Below are 19,283 nucleotides of genomic sequence, written 5' to 3'. Positions count from 1 at the left end.
CAGATCTGTTTTTTTCCTCTTTGCTTCTGTTCTTTCCTGCTTTAGTTAAAGGAGATTGGAGACAGTTATGACCTTGTGGCTTTGAAAGGTCAGGAAAGCCCAAGATACTAGCAGTCTGGGAGCTGGGAATCTATGTTTATCTTTGCTGGAAGACAGATGGGAAGGAGTGAAGTCTCAAGTGACCTGTGTGACCCAGTCCAACTGTAGCCAAGATTCAGACTCATCCAACTTTCATCATGTTTCATTTGGAAGTGAGCTTAGTGGTGGGAAAGCTAGGTGGAAAAAGGAAAAGGAAAAGGAAAGCTAGACATGAAAATTTAAGCCCATTATTCCTCAGAAACAAGATGCTATAGAGGAGAATATGCCTCCAGGTGTTGGGCTGGGGGAAGGATATTTGTGCTTCTGTTTTTGCTGTATCTTCAAAGCCAATATCTCTTTGTAAAAGCTTGTTATTTGTGGTTCAATTGTATCCTATTCCTCATGACCCCATTTGGAATTTTCTTGGCAAAGATACTAAAATGGTTTGTTATTTCCTTCTGAAGCTCATTTTACAGCTGAAGAAACTAGGGTTAAATGACTTGCCCAGGGTCACATAGTTAGTAAGTGTCTTCAGCCAGATCTGAACTGAAGAAGATAGGTTTTCTTGGCTCCAGTCCCAATACCCTTTCCACTTCACCACCTAATTGCCCCCTGTAAAAACTAGCTGATGTAAATTGGTTAAAAGAAATGAGATGATAATCATTGGTGACTAACTGGAAGAGAAACTTTAGACAGGGGACCTAATAACATTAGAGATAATCCAGATGCCTCAGAGGTACACTTAGAGTCCTGAGGGCATGACATAGCAGGCTTCATTCTAAAAGAAAGAGAAGGCACAGTATTCATTACTACATAGATATGAAGTAGCAATAAAAAGTTATCTCTTTGAGGATGGAGGCTATTTGATTTTTGTCACATTGCCTAGCATATAATAGACATTTAAATACTTTTTGATTAATAGGGAAATCAAAACTTAATAACATCCTGTATGATCAAAAGGAATATAGGAAGTTCAAAAGGAGGGGCACTGGCAATCCCCTGAGGAAGAAGAAAGGGGACTGATCTTGAAGGCAACTGTTGAAAAGGGGGCTTGAATAAGAAATAGGGAGATACATAGAAGAGAGGACATTGTTGGAACTATTTGAAGAATGCTATTAAGGAATACCAGCCTTTTACTTAATCTCTAGACATCTTGCTTTGTTATGTTTATTTACTTGATTTTTGCTTCCTGTTCTGTGTATACTTGACCTTAGACTAATAAAGAGTTTCTTTGATCCTGTGGTATCTTGAACAATTTATCTAAAGCTGACATTGAGAGACTTTTCCTGTACTTAAGGAAACCAGGGGTAGAAGCTGGCAATGACTTTTGCTTAGGGGGAACCCCTGACTCTACAGAGTCTTTTCTATCTCTATAAAAGATTTCTAAGTAAATTGGCAAATGGAAAAATTCAGGTACAGAAATGTAGGTTCCTGACTTCATTCACAGTATTTTAGAATTGGAAAGAATCTCAGAGGATATCCATTCCAATGAAGGGAATCAAGTATTTTTGGAAATTATACCTTCTTATAGTTGGATCATTGAAATTCTTAGGAAGATATTCCTTAGACTGAGTCTCTATTATCTTTTTGCAACTGTCATTTTTTGTTTCTAGGTCTGCTTTCTAGGGCCAAGCAGAATAAATTGAATCTCTCTCTAACATGGCAGCCCTTCAAACATTTGAAAGATTTTTTTTTATTCCAATTGTGTCAAGGAAGCTTATCCCCTCCCCTTTCTGAGAACTTTACCTGTCTATCAAACATTCCTGACATACCACAGTTGCACCAGGGTTGCCTCGGTGTATGTTCTGTATGTCAATAAAAGTTAAGGTTTGGGGCATAACCGGGAGACTGATGAGAAGATCAAGGGGAAACCATGAAGAGGAGAGACAGAACAAGCAGGTGAAGAGGAATGAGGAAGATACATGCAGGCTAGGCCCCACATGGTCAGGTTACTTAGGAACATTGTCTATGCTTCCTAATAAACTTTAGAAATATATATATATATATATATATATATATATATATATATATATATATATGGGTAAAAATATTATTATTTTAAATTATTACACACTTAAGTTTTCTTCAGATTAAACACCTCCAGTCCCTCCAGTTAATTCTTTTAAGGCATAGTCCAACTCTTGTTGCCTTAGGCAGTACAAGGCCTGAAGTGAGGAAGGCTTATCTTCATGAGTTCAAATCTGCTTCATACATTTATAATTTGCATGACCCTGGGCAAGTCACTTAACTATGCCTCAGTTTTTCATCTGTAAAAATGAGACAGAGAAGGAAATGGCAAACCACTCCAGTATCTTTGCTGATAAAACCCTTTAAATGGGGTCACAAAGAGTTAGACACAATTGAAAAATTATTGTTGATATCCTGCTGGCTTTCTTCTAGGCACACTCCCTTTTATCAATATTTTAATTTAAATTTGGTATCCAAAATTAAAGAGAGCAAGTATTTTTAATATGGCTTTACCAAGGCATAGGAGAAATGTAACTATTAACTTCTTGTTCTGGACACTATATTCTTCTTGATGAAGCATAAGATTGTACTAGATTTGCGGAGGCTGCCATTTTCCACTGCTGACTCATATTGACCTTATAGTCCTTGAGAACTCCCAGACCTTTTTCACAATTGCCGAATCATACTTGCTAACTGTGTACATTTATTGTAGTAGTATCTATTTGTTATTGTGGGGTCATTTTTCCATCAGGTCCAACTCTTTGTGACTCCATTTGGGGTTTTCTTGACAAAAATAATGGAATGGTTTGTCATTTCCTTCTGCTCATTTTTATACATGAAGAACTGAAGCAAACAGATTTAAGTGACTTACCCAGGGTTACACAGCTACAAGTGTCTGACCCGACACTCTCTCCACTGTATCACTTGGTTGACAGGGATATATATGGATACATCTATCTATACATTTATCTATCTATCTATCTATCTATCTATCTATCTATCTATCTGTCTATCCATCTGTCTCTAACTGTCCTGTCTATTGTGCCTGTCCCACCACCCCCCTCTCTTTTTCTCTTTCTCCTAATTGATTTGGGGCAGAGGTCTAAAGCCTTAGAAAATCTGAGAAAAAGCCCTTTAATCTGCATGACCTGAGTTTCTTTGAGCTATTAACGTCAACTTATTTTCCCTAAGTGTAAAATGAGGCTATATATTATAGAAGTTTCTTTATGGCTCTAAATCTATTATCCTATGACTTACACACTTTAAATGTGCTAAGGATATTGCTTCACAAGGACTGGATATGCCTGATATATCAGGAATTTGTGTGGTGAGAATAAACTAGGAACTAATTAAGCTGTCTCCCTAGTTTCTGGACAGATGGAGAGAGTATCCAAAGGAAGGGACACTCAGACGCAGAAGGAAGAGTCTAAAAAAAAGACTTATTTCTTCCTTATTCAAAAGGAAAAGGATAAGTTTTTAAAAATGGGGTGTGATGGCCAAGTATCATTTATAGAGTGTCCATAAAAGTCTCAGTACAGTTTTTATCTTTAATAAACTTTAATAGATTAAAATTTCACTAAGACTTTAGAAACACACTGTATATTATAACCATGAAAATGTGGTTTGCCAAGACTGAATTGCCAAAACTGTGAAGTTCAAAACTGTAAAGGTTTTGGCCATACTGTAAAGATAATTTTTAGTGTCTTGATTTAAAATCTAAAATTAAGTGGTTGCCATGGGAAAATTCCCAAATATGAAAATACCCAAGTCAGCTGGGTTTTATGGAGATTTAATAAAGGGAAGGAGAGAGAGAGAGAGAGAGAGAGAGAGAGAGAGAGAGAGAGAGAGAGAGAGAGAGAGAGAGAGAGAGAGAGAGAGAGAGAGAGAGAGAGAGAGAGAGAAGCCAAGCAGTAGGGAAGGGCCTAGGCCAAAATGGCCTAGGCCTGAGCCTAAGGGAGAGTGAGTCAGTCTTTATCACTTACCACAAGATCATCTCAAGCAAGCTCCAGTCCTCCATTGAACTCCTGAACTCCTCAACTGAGTTCAATACTTCTCCTTTGAAAGAAATTTTCTCTTATGTCACTTCCCCTAAATTTTCACATCTACCAATCACAGTAGATGCTTTTTTTCCCAGCACTGCCCATTCCTAGTTTTTATCTTCTTTTGTTCTCACCTTCTCTGGTTAGATAAAATCCTCTGAGTACTTCGCACCTCTTTTGTTAAGCTTGCCTTTTGTAAGTTGCTTGACCTTTTAGGTACTAATTTAACCTTTATAGGTACTTAGCATCGGTTTTGGCTTCACTATAAGTATGAGTTGGGGACTTTTCATTGTTCAATTAGGAGTTTACAACTTTATCTTCCCCTAAGACACTGTCTGAGTAGTGTGGAGTAATTTTAAAAGTTCTCAATACATTCCTGACCAAGTACCTCCATTGTTAAAAATGGGGAATAGCTTAATCAAATCTTCTAAGGTACAGTCTAAGTAGTTTTAAGATTCACAATACCCCCTGATGATCATTGGAAGACTAGCCTCCCCATTGATCATTTAACATAATCATCTTGTAGTCCTAAAGCACTTCTAACTACAGATGTATACAATATTCAGTTTTCTAAAAGGAAATTACAGTAGTGAGGGAGGAATAGAAAAGAAAAGGAAAAGAAAAGAAAGCAAAACCAATGTTTTGCTAGGTTCATTGACAGAAAGCCAAATTAGGGGCAGTCCCCTTGGCATAAAAGTGTACATTTACAAATAAATTTTTAATCAAACTTCAGTTCAATCAACCACACCCCAAGTTCATTCTTGATCTTCTTGATGTAGTGTGGGTTTTCATTCTCTGGATTTAGGAGTTAGCAAGCTTCTTCCTTGAAGATCTTTTTCAAACAAAAAATCAAAATCTTGGATTTTTATATTAAAATACAATCCCTCCCTGAAGTGGGTGTTAAATTCAGCTCAGGATGCAATGTTGAGTTATGGGGGTGTATGAGTCAATTATCAAAAGAAGAGAAAAACACAACCAAAAACATAAGGAAAAAAAATTCAAAGTAGGCCCTTATTTGGGTCCAATTTAAAGTAATTTCTATCCCACAAGTCTGCAGAGCAGAATGCAGTAATATTTCACTTACCCATTTGCAGCAAGACTACAGGAAGTTGCCATACTATAAGAAGAAAAGAAACTAGAATTTTATTTTGATAGGGAAGTGTCATTCTCTTGTCTTATTTTTTGTCATTCTCAGGGATATAGGGAGCCAGCATGATAGTCAAATTTTGTACTTGTATGAGTACTTTGTCAAGGGTGTGGATACAAGGAAGGCCTACGTCTTAACATATGTCAAGCATTGCAACCTTGAGTCTCACACTAGTATTCCCTGTGTACTCTTTTTGTTTTTATTCCATTTTCTAGAATCAGACACAAACATTAATCACAGTCCCATAACATTTTATAAATAAATGGCAGGTTCCCATAGTTTAAAGCTTTTGGGTATGCATTGATATTATAGCAAGGATATATATTAAACTTATATTACTGCAGAAAAATATTAATTGTATGTACCTTTAGTACAAGAAATGAGAAAAATAAAGAAAAAGAATTAAATATTCTTAATCAAAATACAAGAGAAGCAATAAAAAATAAGGAAAAAATCAGTAATTAAATGTGTCCTCAAAAAACAGCATCCACTTGTCAATGGATTATTATCTCCAATGCATGTGATGGGATGTAGTCAATCAGTCTCAACAGAAGATGCTTTCTTCACATGTGAGCAATGAATCCAAGAGTCATTCTCTCCAACCTTTATAGATGTTGGAGTAATCAATAATATTTGGAATGGTCCTTCCCATGAAGACTGAGTTGCTCCACTATGCTTGAAATTCTTAATATACACTTTGTCTCCTGGGTTCAGGTCATGAAGAGAAAAGTCTAGTGGTCTGGCTTGTACTACAGCTCCGGATTCATGAAGTTCACACAGTTTGTGCTGTAATTCCTGTATATAGGAAGCAATAGTAGTATCTCCCCCTAATAGTGATGTATATGCAGGGGAGAAAGGTTTAGCCTGTATAGGTGGATGTCCAAAAAGCATCTCAAATGGTGAGATGTGTAGGTCTCCCCTGGGCCTGCTTCTAAGATAAACATATAAAATAGGGCCAGAGGGAGAATTTCAGTCCATTTTTTTTAAAACCCTTACCTTCTGTCTTGGAGTCAATACTGTGTATTGGCTCCAAGGCAGAAGAGTGGTAAGGGCTAGGCAATGGCTGTCAAGTGACTTGCCCAGGGTCACACAGCTGAGAAGTGTCTGAGGCCAGATTTGAACCTAGGACCTCCCATCTCATCTCTAGGCCTGGCTCTCAGTCCACTGAGCTACCCAGCTGCCCCCTTCAGTCCATTTTAAATGTGTCTCAGTGCGTAGTTTTCCAAACACAGTTTTAAGTTCTTTGTTCATCCTCTCAACTTGGCCTGAGCTCTGGGGATGATATGGTACATGGAATTTGGGAGTTATCCCCAAGCAAGAATATATCTGATTTAGGACAGAATCAGTAAAATGACTTCCTCTATCTGAATCAATATGTGCTGGCAGGCCAAAGCGAGGAATAATTTCTTTTAAAAGTATCTTAGCAACAAAATCTGCTGTGGCTCAGGTCACAGGAAATGCTTCCGGCCATCTGGTCAGTTGATCTACTATGACTAGACAAAATTTATAATGTCCAGCCTTTGGCATTGTTATGAAATCTATCTGTAGATGCTAAAAAGGTGTATAAGCCAAAGGACACCGACCAAAGGCTTTGCTACGAAATGCATGTTGGTTATATGCTTGGCAGGTAGAGCAGGCTGAACACACTTTAGAGGCTATAGTGGTTATACTAGGGGCTATCCATACTTTCTTAACAGAGTCCACGATACCCTGGGTACAAAAGTGACCATTTTTATGAATAGATTGGCAAATTTGTTGATAAAAACTTCTAGGGAGCAGGGATTTTCTATAAGATGACACCCATACTCCATTAATCTGTTTTGCTTTGAATTTTTGCTTCTATTTTTCCACTTCCTTTTCATTATAGGAAAGTGATAAATTTAAGTCATCAGTAGTTGTTAATGTTAAAATTAATTCAGGCCTTCTATGGTTGCTAGCTTTGCAGCAGTATCTGCCCGGTCATTTCCCCTAGAGACATTGTCAGTGCCACCCATATGGGAAGAGCAATGAACTACAGCTAGGGCTTCAGGCAGCTGGAGAGCAGAAGGTACTTCATTAATGATTTCTGCATTAGCTATGGATTTCCCAGCTGAGGTTAAAATCCTCTCTGGAGCCATAACATCCCGACTGAGTGACAAATGCCAAAAGCATATCTGGAACCCATATAAATTGTTGCCTTTTAATCCTTGGAAATTATACAAGCATGTTTCAGAGCTATGAGTTCTTCACCTTGAGCACTAATATTAGAGGGCAGTGAAGCTGATCACTCAGTGGCAAATTCTGTGACTACAGCAGCTTCAGTGTAGCGTATGCCATCCCTCATAAAAGGAGAGCCATCAGTAAATAAGACCAGATCTGAGTTGTTTAAGAGAGTGTCCAAGAGATCATCTCGAGGCTTTTTTGCCATGGACACTAGTGTTTCACAACTGTGTAATGATTCTCTTGAAGTTGGTAAATCTGGAAGCAAGGTGGCAGGGTTAAGGGTTGTATAACATTTCAAGGTAATATCTTCTATGTTTAACAGGGTTATTTCATACCATGTAATTTGCTGATCAGAAAATGCCCATGTTCCATGCCTTAGCAACAATGCTTCTACCTCATGTGGGCACATAATTGTTAATGGGCATCCCAATACTGATGAACAGTTTTTGTCATTAGTAAGGATGCAGCAGCTACTCCTCTAAGACATGGTGGTGCTCCTGATGCTACTTTGTCCAATTGGGCAGAATAATAAGCAATTGGGTGTTGAGAAGGCCCCAAAGTCTGAGTTAAAACACCTGAAGCTACTCCTCTTTGCTCATGTACATACAAAGTAAATGGCTTGCTGTAATCTGGGATGCCCAGAGTAGGGGCAGACAGGATAGCCTTTTTTAGATCTGATAGAGCTGACAAGTGTTCAGGCTCTAATTTGAGGGGTTCAGGGACTGAATCCCTTGTTAGTTCTATAAGGGGTTTAGTAATTTCCCCATAGCAAGGAATCCATTGTCTGCAAAACCCCGTTGTTCCTAAAATTGTTCTCAACTGTTTCTTAGTAGTAGGAGTGCTTAATTTTTGAATATTTTCAATTCGTTTTGGAGAAATATAACGAGCACCTGCAGTCAGGATGAACCCCAAATATTCTATTATAGAGAGACATCACTGAATTTTATCCTTCGAGATTTTATGCCTTCTTTTGTGTAATTCCAAAACAAGGTGTTTGCTATGTTCCTGACATATTTCTGTGTCTGCTGAAGCCAAGAGTAGATCATCTACATATTTGATTAATTTGCTATTTTTAAATGTTATATTATCTGTCTTGGCTCAAAATTTGCGCAAAGAAACTTGGGCTTTCCACATAACCCTGAGGCAGATTACTCCATGTATAATATGAGCCCTTCTAGGTGAAAGCAAAAAGATGCCTGGAGTTCTCATGTATAGATATGGAAAAGAAAGCTGAGCACAAGTCTACTACTGTAAAGTATGTAGCTGTGCTAGGAATGGAGGAAATAATAGTATTTATTTTGGAAACTATGGAGTGTGTCTTTATAACGTGGTTGTTCACAGCCCTTAGATCCTGAACAAAATTTGCTTCCTTGCTTCCTTGCTTCCTTCTTTTCCTTTGCCTTCTGTCTTATCATTGATTCTAAATATCCATTCCAAGGCAAAAGTGTGGTAAAGTTTAGGCATTTGGGGTTAAGTGACTTGCCAGGGTCACACAGCTAGGTAGTATCTGAGGTCAGACTTGAACTCAGGACCTCCCATCTCCAGGGCTAGCTCTCTATCCACTGAGCCACCTAGCTGCCTTATCAGGTCTTCTAATCAGGATCCCAAATCTAAGCACTGGGCTCTTGATTTCTCTGATTAACTTCATTTGAATCTATAACTATGTACAAGTACATGCTTTTATGGCCATGTGTACCTGCCTTAAAACATCATTACTAATGGGAAGAGAGGAGAGAAATCTTCTCCCCCACTTTATTATAATTCATAAGAGGCTCAAAGGAATAGGTGAAGAAAGAACTATTAAGAGCTTTCTCCCTCCATAGCTATTTTTCTTCTTATTTTTATCAATAGATTAAATATTTGCAGGGGTTTGGGTCCCATGTTTTTAAGCTCACATCCTCTTCCAGGTTTCCTATTGAATGGGTAGAGAAAAAAAGAGGGAAGCCTTATCCATCCTTCACCAATCTTCAACTCTGATGTTTTAATTATTTTATCTGTAAATTAGCCATTCAAGGTTTGATGTCTTTTAGTATGTACATATGGGCCCCTCAATGTCTGAAAAGGGGGTGGGGTGAGACCAGACTTTAAAATCTCATTATTTTTGTTACCAGGGCCTTCAGGTGACATTGAGGATGATCAAGTTGATCAGTGGTTACTTTATCAACTTTCTGCTAAGTTAGAGTTTATGATAGATTAAAAAGTTAGGCACAGTATGATATGCACTCTGCATTTGAAGAAAGTAGACTTCAAAGGAATCAGTGGAAAGGTAAGTCAGATTCCACAGAATAACATTTTCTTTGGAAGTTAGTTAAAGACAGATGGGAAGTTCTTAGAAATGAGATTCTAAATATAAGAGAAACAGTTCTAATATAGAGGAAAAGTGCAGTATGTCTAAAGAGAATGACATACATATGTAGTGAATTCTGCTTAATTTAGCCTTAAAAAAAGGACATGTATAGAAGATGAAAACAGGTAAACAGGATGAATATAAATACACAACACAGTTCAAAAGAGGTCTTTCCTTGGAAAGTTCAGGTGTTACTTTTTTTTCATGGAGATTTTTATAAGATCTCCAGTTGAAAGTGATCTCTTCCTCTTCAAATTTTCCTAGAATGGCTTCCCTGGATCCCTTTGCCTACATAATTTTCTATTTGTATTATATTTATTTGTGTATTTTACATATATAGACTCTCGTATTTCTTGAGGGAAGAAATTAGGTTATTTTCCATTTTAACATATCCCAAAATCAAGCACAGGCTCAGTGCCTAGAAGATATTTAATAAATGTTTGTTGAATTAGATAATACAAATGAATTTCTAATTGGCAAACTACAAAGGGAATATATTTCTAAGCAAAGGAAATGCCTGCCTGCTCCTTGCCTGTTTGGGACTGACAATATAAAGATGAAAAAAAAAAGTTTTATTTTCCCCAAAATATAGTGAATTGAATTGCATGTGGAGGGCAGGGTAAAGAGAATTGTTGTATGAACAATCAAAAGTTGGTGTCCATGGGCATAGTTCTTGGCACTATAATATTTATTGTGAAAAGAAATAGGATTGGAAAAAATGGGGATTTAATGGGAGGTTTGTATGGGGTATGGAGGAGTTAAGGGGAGAGAGGAAATATGTTTGGAGAGGCAAAGGAGGGAGATGCCCCCTGCTGAGAGGAAACAGCAGGGGTCCAATGGGGTCTGTTTGTATTTGAATGACTGAAACTGAAGTTCAGCTCCCTCTATGACCAGGAAAGATAGTCCACGTATCTGACTGCGAATTCAAATAATATAAAATTTAATAACCCATTGGGATTGGAGTTTTTTCAGACTTCAGAACTGAGGCCAGGCCCCAGAGGCTGGCGGAGGGTTCTCCCACTCCCATCTACTCTATATCAATCCAGTTTTGTTTTTTTTAGAATCTTAGCAGTAGACAGAAAGCAAAAAAGAACAGGTCTAACCTTCAGAAGCGACTGGGCCTGAATCTTCTGGCTGAACCAAGAAGAGCATGCCACTCCAGACTGGGCTGAACAAGCTCCTCTCTCCTCCAACCCCAGGAAGCAAGTTCCACATGGCAGCAAGGAAGTGCTAGTCACAAGACCCCACTGTCGCTCCTGGCAGGAAGGAAGTGCTAGTCACAAGACCCAACTGCCACTCCCAGTTGGCCCCTTCCCCCACAAACTGTCAGTTTTGTTTCCTTTCCACAGAACTCAAAGGAGAGAAGGTATTACAAAAAAGTAGGGGCAAGAAAAAAATGAAGATATCTAATCAAAACCAAAAGATTTTGGTTTTGGCTAGGATAAAAATCTCTAGTGCCATGTAAAAACTGAGTTAAACAAGAAATTATTCCAATTTGTATTTTATGGATCTTTGAAAATGTTTAAGCTCAACCTCATCAGTTTTATGGCAATGCATCTCATCTCTTTAGAGCTTCCTTTTTTGCTGCTTCCAAATGAATACCTTAAAACTAGAGAGCTTATCAAATTACTGGCATCTATGGTTAGAAAGTATACAATCTGAAATTAGATGACTCGGGTTCAAATTCTGGCTCTGATACTTGGTTTTGGGGACCTTGGTAAGTGCTTTAACTTCCATGGGCCTTATTTCCTTCTTTCTGAAAAAAATGAAGTAGTTGAACTAGATAGCCTCTGAAATCCTTTTAGTTGTATGGGGTGCTCAGGGAGGGGTAATATCTTTGGTATGGAGGGCTTGTCGTGCCCTTCTAGGGCAGCTCTCCAGCCTCAGACCCTCACCTGACACCCAGCTCTCACTTATGGCTCCCAGTAGCTGCTAGCATGTGGCAGCAGCCACACCCTGGGCAATGGCTTCGACAGGCCGGCTAAACCTTGTGAGGGTAGCCATCGGGTCGTCAATCCCTGGTGAACTAGGGCTTTGCTCACCCAGCATGTGAAGACTGCTTCGGCGGAACAGGTGGAAGAAACCAACAAGAAGGTTCAATGGCTGAGATGGCGACACAGCAAGGCCTTGTGGAGTGCTTAGGGAGTGTTGGAGCACAAAAGACAACACGGCCATCCAATGCAGCTGAGGAAGTCTCCAGGTGTAATGACTTTTCGTGCCACTGGACCCAGGCTTCCAACGCCGAGAGAGTGGGACTGTCTCTGTGTATCGGCTTTTCCACTTAAATCTACAAGCACAGGTGTCTTTGTGCACAAAAACGCACAAAGACAATTGTCTTCCTCGGTTTGAGAGACAACCAACCACTATAGATCTTTGACCCATTATCCCATAAATAAATTTTGGGTTCCCTCTTCCAATCCATCATAACAATTGAAATTCTCTAGAGGCAGTGTTTCTCAATTTTAAAATAATTTATTAATTGACCACTCAAGATATCCTACACTAATCATTGGATTTCTTCCACAATATAAATGGATGCCTAAGAAAGAAAATGAGGTGAAAGATGTTGAACTTCTCTTGGACAGGTGCCTATATACTCCTTGTGACTTTACCACTCAGTTCCTCCTTTTCATATCCCAAGACATCTCTCACTTGGGTCAGAGTCACTGAGAAAGTAGATTTAGAGACCCCAGTTCCTCCTTCATGACTTCATCACAGGAAGAGGTGGGTCTTTTTCCATACAAGGAGAACACCAACATATACTTTCCTCTCTGCCACTGGCTGGATCAGAGCTTCCTTACTCTTTCAAACAGGTCAGAGCGGTTCTCCCTGGCTGGTTAGCCATGCCCTTAACCTTTTTTTAACCTTTTAAGATCTAAACAAAAGAAAGGAAGACTCAACCCAGTTTCATAGCTGAGAGGGAAAACTATATCAGCCTGACCTTAGAATCAAACTGTCCTTAGGAGATGGAGGGAAAATAATTTCACAAAAATATCTCAATTCAATATTAATTTTCACACCAACTACTGAAAGGTATAATTTCCAGAATAAAGCTACTTCTCTACCCTCATCTCAAAGCATGAGATGGGTTAATATTAGAGCTACTGAGGTCCTACATAGTATATTTTTTCCAATATTATCACTAGTGTTTGGTTTCTAGAATAATGTTTGATCATTGGGTTAATTAGACTTCTTAAATCCTTTATTTATTTGCCTTTACAGATGTTATTTTGATATATTGTTGTTGTTATATGTTGAACTCTTTATTCTTCATCAGTTCTTCCAAGTCTTCCCAGGTTTCTCTGAAACCACCCCTTTTGACATTTCTTATGGCACAATGGGATTCCGTCATCTAAAATTCATGTACAAAATTAATATACCATAATTTGCTCAGTCATTCCAAAATCGATGGGTAACCACCTGATTTCCAGGTCTTTGCCACCACAAAAAAAGTTGTAAAATGTATTATTGTTCATATGGGTTTTTCTCCTCTGCCTTTGATCTCTTTTAGGTGTATGGCTAATAGAGGCATTGCTGGGTCAAAGTGTATTTACATTTTAATGATTTGGGAGGCATAGATCCAGTTACTTTCTATAATGGCTTCACTAATTCCCCACTCCACTTAGAGTACATTCATGTTCCTATTTTCCTTCAGCCTCTCCTATCCTTGTCATGTAACTTTTGACCACAGTTGTTAATCTGTGGATGGAATATATATAACTTCAGAATTGCTTCAATTTGCATTTCTCCTATTGTTAGTAATGAGATTTTTTTTTTCCTGATGGCTACTGATAGCTTGTATTTCTTCTTTTACAAAGTCCTCTGCCAATATCTCATTCAATTCTCACAAGTGATAATGGGGTAATGTGAATGACAAGTGATAAACTCTGTGGCTCAGATGTTAAAGGCTATAGTAGATCAGAGAAGAATTAATCAATGACAAAGCAGTTGGAACAGCGAAGAGCCCCTTGGAGCTGAGCTCTGGACCTCAGTCTGCCACTTGTCATCTGTGGGAAATTTACTAAACTTAAACGGGCCTTACTTTTTTCCCCTATAAAATGAGGAAGTTAGATTAGATGATCTTTAAATTTCCTTCTAGTTTTGTCCAGTCTGTGATTCCACCATTCTGAATTGAAGAAATTTGGAAAGAGTTTTCAAAGGAGGTAAAACTTTAAGTCTTGAAGGCTCTTAAAAAAAACCCCAACAAAACAACAACCCTAAATGCTTATCTTCTGTTTTAGAATTGATATTAAATATTCATTACAAGGCAGAAGAGCAATAAGGGCTGGGCATTTGAGGTTAAGTGACTTGTCCAGGGTCACACAACTAGGAAGTTTTTTGAGGCCAGATTTGAGATCAGAACATTCCATCTCCAGGCCTGACTTTCTGTCCATTCAGTCACCTATCTGCCTCTTGTAAGGATGATATTAGAAAATAAGTATTGTTATATTAGTTTAGGGATAAAAAGTAAAGTGACTGACTTGAGAAGGAATTGAAGTTTGAAGCAGAGGTGAGAGAGCATGTTAATTTCAAATGTTGAAACTTATAACTGTTTTTCTGTGTATATTAGTCTGTCTGGCAGTTGGGAGTTGATCTCTGGCAGTTGGCAAAGAAACACTCTCAGAAGCTCTCTCTCAGGGCTGGAGAAGGAAACATTTTTGCCTCTCTCTGTCTGAGGGAAAGACCTGAAGGAGCTCAGTGTTTTCCTTTTCCAACTTAGGAAACACTATTGACTATCTATTGCAGTTTTTATAAATCGATTTAACTCTGAGAAGACCAAAGAAAAACCTGGTCTAACTCGATTCTTGTTGAGACTCAACCAGCTAACCTTTGCTATTTTATAATCTGAAGACAAAGTTAAGAATTATAAGGATACTAGTGGTAGTTTTTATTTAGATAATACAAATTTCGGTTAGTCAGATCAGGGAGGATTAGTGTAGCCTGTGAAACACAGGAGAAGTGGTTCCTTGTGGAACCAGGGGGTTTATTTGGGTGGATTTAGGATCCCTTAGAATTAGAAATCCCTTTTTATCCATATATATTTCAATAAATATTTTATTTTTATAATAAGAGTCTCTTTAGCATCCTTGCACCTGGCCCTGAAGGGAAGTTCCCATTTGAGCTTCACTTCATCACTGAAGATGCTTTTGATTACCTCTATCAAAAGTATCTAAACAGTTTTGAACTTGTATTGGTGAGTTTTCCATCTGTTTTATATTGCTCACTGTTATTATTTTTGTACCCTTTGAAGGCTCTTTTGCCAGCATTGAATTTGTCTTTAGAGGACATCTTGGTTTGAATCTTAGTTCTATGTCACCTTGAACAAATCATTTGCCTTTTCTGGGGCTTAATTTTTTGACTTGTAAAATGTTGATGCTGGGTTAGATCGTCTCTCTCATGCCTTCCAGTTCTAAATCTATGATTCTATGACCTTAAGTATAGGTGTTATTTATACTATCAGAGAGCATGGAGGAATGAATTAGACTGGGGATATGTTGTTGCATGTGCAAGTATATAAACAGCTGGGAATAAGTAAGGAAATTCTGAGATCATCCTGGTTATAGTAGGGACATTCTCAAATAGGGAGAGATAGGTTAGGTGGGGCCAATTGGTGAAGGGACTTGAATGCCAATCCTAGAAATCTTAATACTTTATCTATATATGTGTTTATATATGTGTATATATGCATATATTAGTATATATATATATATATGAGTAATATAAAATAGAAAATTGGAACTATTGTTGAGCTGGGGAAGGATGTAATGGAAGTGGAATTTTAAGAAGATTAATATGGTGGCAGTATGCAGGATGTAGCTAAAGAGGTCTGTTCAAACCCAAATAGATGTTATAGTTTCTTTCCCATCAGAAAAGAGGGTCCTGAAAATCAAGGAGTGAGCATGCCTAGGGGAAAGAGAAGGTAAGAATGACAGGGGAAGAGGAGCAGCAGGAGGCTGGGGAGAAGGAAATCTGCCAGCTAATTGGCTCCATCAGTAATCAGAGCAGCACAAGGCTAATGATCTCTCTTGGTCTGCCTCATAAAGCTGTCCCAAGAGTCCTTACATAATCTCACATCTAAATATAAATCTCAGAGACTCACTAAGTGGGCTTCATAAGAATCTGAATTTTGTTTTCAAAATGCCTTTAAAAATCGGTGTCCTTTCTATTCAGGGGCCAGGAATTCTCTCTCTCTCTCTCTCTCTCTCTCTCTCTCTCTCTCTCTCTCTCTCTCTCTCTCTCTCTCTCTCTCTCTCTCTCTCTCTCTCTCTCTCTCTCTTTCTCTCTCTCTCTCTCACACACACACACACAGATACACACAGACACAGACACACACATACCTGGGCAGAAAAATAAATAGAAGATAAATTAAATTAAAAGCAAGAGGGGGGGGGGGGAGCAGCTGGGTGGCTCAGTGGATTGAGAACCAGCCACAGAGATGGGAGGTCATGGATTCTAATATGACCTGAGACACTTCCTAGCTGTGTGATACTGTGCAAGTTACTTAACCCGCGTTGCCTAGCCCTTATGGCTCTTCTGCCCTGGAACTCATACACAGTATTGATTCTAAGACAGAAGATAATGGCTTAGGGAAAAAATATAGAATTTCCCTGCCTCTTTTCTGTTTTGTTTTCATGGAGATATTGATCAAAACACAAATAATGCTTTTCTTATTGGGGCACGGAAGTATAGAATACCTGTGATTTTTATCAGTGTGGTATGGAAATTCCTACTACTGATAGATATATGTGATTAGTCTGTAACATCTGCATGGAGAGTTTGGGGATAGAGGTTGGCTCCATTTCTTACACAAGGCTAGAAACAGAAAACTTGATCCCAGGTCTTGCTGACTCCAAGACTTATACTCTATCCACTAAGCCACATTGCCTATTGGTGTCAGGCATACAAAAATATTAAATAGCCCCCTATTAGTTTAATTAATGGTCTATTAATGTTGATGGTGGGGGTGTTGGGGGTGGGGGACAACACATACACAGAGAAATAAGGACAATTATATACAAAGTAAATAATTTTAGAACTCTAGAAACTAGGTTATTTGCCATAAGTTTTATGTAGAAATTGGAACTTGATCTTTATGTAGGTATTGGAACTTGATCTGAGCCTTGAAAGAAGCTGCAAGGCGATGGTGAGAAGGGAGTACATTGCAGATATCCGGTACAGCTTGTGCAAAGATACAAAGATGGGAAGTGCAAGAGTGTGTATATTAGATCAGTCATTTACAACTCTTCATAACCCCATTTGGAGTTTTCTTTGCAAATATCCTGAAGTTGTTTGCCATTTCCTTCTCCAGCTCATTATACAGATGAGGAAATGGAAGCAACCAGGGTTAAGTCACTTGTCCAGGATCACATTGCTGATAAATGTTTGAGGTCAGATATGAACTCAGTAGGATGAGCCTTCCTGAATTCTCACCTGGCACTCTATCCACTACAATACCAAGCTGCATTCTAGAGTGAGGTAAGGAGAGTAATATACAGCAATCCTGGAAAGGAAGGGTAGAGCCAGATTATAAAGGGATTTAAATGCCCAAAAGAAGAGTTTTATTTTATCCTAGGGGCAATAGGGAATCCTTGGAGCTTCTTAACCTGGGTCCAACTTTTGCTTTAGGAAAGTCAGTCTGTTAGTAATGTGTGGAGAGGGGGAGGATAGATTTGAAAGTAGAGAGATTGTAGTCAGACAACGAATTAAGGAGTTATTGTAATTGTCCAAGTAAAAGGTAATAATGATGGCCATGTGAATGGAGAGAAAGGTTTGGATGTGATTGATGGATGTTCAAGAAATTAGATTTGACACAAGCTGGCAACTATTTGGATATGAGAAATAAATGAGAAGTATTGAGGATGATTTTGAAATTGGGAATTTAGGTTATTGAAAGGATAATAGTGCCCTAAAGAGAAATAGAGAAGTCAGGAATCAGGGAAAGTTTGAGAAAAAGAAAATTAGTTCTATTTTGGAAATGTTGAGTTTTATCTAGTTTTATCTCTCAGTGGGAAATGTCCAATAAGCAGTTAATGATAGAGGTGAATAGTTCAAGGTGTATTCATAGAAATGATGTTGAACTAATGGGAACTGATAAGATCTATGAAGGAAAGGGGGAGGGGGCATAGTAAGAAAAAAGGAGAGAGCTAAAAGATAGAGCCATGGGGTAAGCCCACTGTTAAGAAGGAGACATAGATGAGGATCCCACAAAGGAGACTCAGTAGCAGTTTCCAGGTATCCAGGGAAAAAAAATGAAGAGAAAGTTTTTTGTTTGCTTACATAGAAACATAGGGAACATCTAGAAGTGTCAGAATATGCAGGAGGAAGTGGTGGTGAACTGTTTCAAATGCTCTATAGAGATCAAGATGGATACAAACTGAGGTAAGGTCATTGGATTTGACAATTTAGAGATCACTAGCAACCGTGGTGAATGCAATTTCAGTAGATTGATGGAAACCAGATTGCAATTAGTTGAGAAGTTAATTTGAGAAGAGGAAGTGGTGGCAATGAGTCTAGAGAGGTTTCTTTAAAGAGATTGGCTAGGAAAGGGACAAAAAGAGAGTGAATGATAGCTTAAGGAGATGATTGGGTAAAACAAAATTTACTCAAGAAGGGGGAAGAATTGAAAATTTTTGTAGGTAGCAGGGAATGAATTAGTAGATTTGGAGAGGCTGAAAATTTAAGAAAGGGAAGATTGCAGGAGATAAAGCTTCTAAAGAAATTGGACACAGTGAGATAATGGACCCAAGTAGTGGTGCTGGGCTTGGCAAAGAGAAAAACTACCTGTCCTTCTGAAATAGTGTCAAGGAAGTTCCAAATGTAAAATAGAAACTGTGATATGGTGGAAGGAGTACTTATATTTGGAACTATCTGAGAGGAAGATTTCAACAACTGTATTTGGGAGACTGGTCACTGGAGGGAAAAAAAAAAGCATTGCTTTGTGGATTGACTGAGGAAAAAGTTGGAAACCTTTTTATTGAAGGAGCTTCAGTTTCAGACATCACCCCTTAGTCTGAGAGAGGCAAAGCCTCTCAGAGTAGCTTATTTGTTCTTTTTCTGCCCACTATGGTGTGAGAGGAAAAGGAAGAGGGGAAAGAGAGGCTTTGCATCTGCTTTGGGTTAAGCATATATTTGAAACTTATTGAATGACTTAAAATCCATTTAAATGTGGAGCTAGCTGGGCTTTTCTGAATTTTCTAGAGAGCCAACCCGAGAAGCTTTGCTGTTCTCTGGCTTATAATACTTTCTTGTCAATATAATGGTAGAACACTTTCTCAGTGCTTTTAAGAAGGTTATTGTGAATAAAAAAGAACTCATCATTTTGCTTCATTAGTTTGAGAGCAGAAGAGGAGTATATTTGTCTAACTAAAGAGTAGTAATAACTGGAAGCAGAACAGTCAATATAGAAGTGCCTTATTGTGGTATGATTGTTCCTGAAGTTGACACAGGACATAAAGAAGTTCAGAGTTGAGGACAGTCCTGAGCATAAGGGCTATTCTCAAAC

Source organism: Monodelphis domestica, chromosome 3 (assembly GCF_027887165.1).
Source record: "Monodelphis domestica isolate mMonDom1 chromosome 3, mMonDom1.pri, whole genome shotgun sequence".
Classification (NCBI taxonomy): Eukaryota; Metazoa; Chordata; class Mammalia; order Didelphimorphia; family Didelphidae; genus Monodelphis; species Monodelphis domestica.
Note: the sequence above shows the minus strand (reverse complement) of the source record.